Source organism: Physeter macrocephalus, chromosome 15 (genome assembly GCF_002837175.3).
Source record: "Physeter macrocephalus isolate SW-GA chromosome 15, ASM283717v5, whole genome shotgun sequence".
Classification (NCBI taxonomy): domain Eukaryota; kingdom Metazoa; phylum Chordata; class Mammalia; order Artiodactyla; family Physeteridae; genus Physeter; species Physeter macrocephalus.
Window position 1 is genome coordinate 73,046,037 of NC_041228.1, and position 1,132 is coordinate 73,047,168.

General features: G+C 33.6%; 1 protein-coding gene across 2 annotated transcripts in view; it reads right to left on the reverse strand.

The window, feature by feature from the left end:
* CLVS1 (clavesin 1) overlaps positions 1 to 1,132 on the reverse strand; it is a 246,674-nt gene that overhangs the window by 215,730 nt on the left and 29,812 nt on the right. The gene's annotated exons all lie outside the window — the stretch shown is intronic.

The window sequence follows — 1,132 nt, forward strand, 5'->3', positions numbered from 1 at the left end:
TATATACAGAATGTATACAGAAAGTATACAGAAGGCATACAGAATGTATACAGAAGGTATACAGAATATATACAGAAGTTATACAGTACACAGAATGTATACAGAAAGTATACAGAAAGTATTACAGAATATATACAGAAGGTATACAGAAGTTATACAGAATATATACAGAATGTATACAGTATAAAGAATATATACAAAATGTATACAGAAGGTATACAGAATATATACAGAAGGTATACAGAAGTTATACAGAATGTATACAGAATATATACAGAATATATAAAAAATGTAGGGCTTCCCTGGTGGCGCAGCGGTTGCGCGTCCGCCTGCTGTTGCAGGAGAACTGGGTTCATGCCCCGGTCTGGGAGGATCCCACATGCCGTGGAGCGGCTGGGCCCGTGAGCCATGGCCGCTGAGCATGCGCGTCCGGAGCCTGTCCTCCGCAACGGGAGAGGCCGCAGCAGAGGGAGGCCCGCATACCACAAAAAAAAAAAAAAATGTATACAGAAGGTATACAAAATATATACTGAATGTATATAGAATGTATACAGAATGTATACAGAAGGTGTACAGAATATATACAGAAGTTATACAGAATATATACAGAATGTATACAGAAAGTATATACAGAATATATACAGAAGGTATACAGAAGGTATACAGAATATATACAGAAGTTATACAGAATATATACAGAATATATACAGAATGTATACAGAAAGTATACAGAAGGTATATACAGAATGTATACAGAAGGTATACAGAAGGTATATACAGAAAGTATACAGAAGGCATACAGAATGTATACAGAAGGTATACAGAATATATACAGAAGTTATACAGAATATATACAGAATATATACAGAATGTATACAGAAAGTATACAGAAGGTATACCAAATATATACAGAAGGTATACAGAATGTATACAGAATATATACAGAAGGTATATACAGAATGTATACAGAAAGTATACAGAAGGCATACAGAATGTATACAGAAGGTATACAGAATATATACAGAAGTTATACAGTACACAGAATGTATACAGAAAGTATACAGAAAGTATATATAGAATATATACAGAAGATATACAGAAGTTATACAGAATATATACAGAATGTATACAG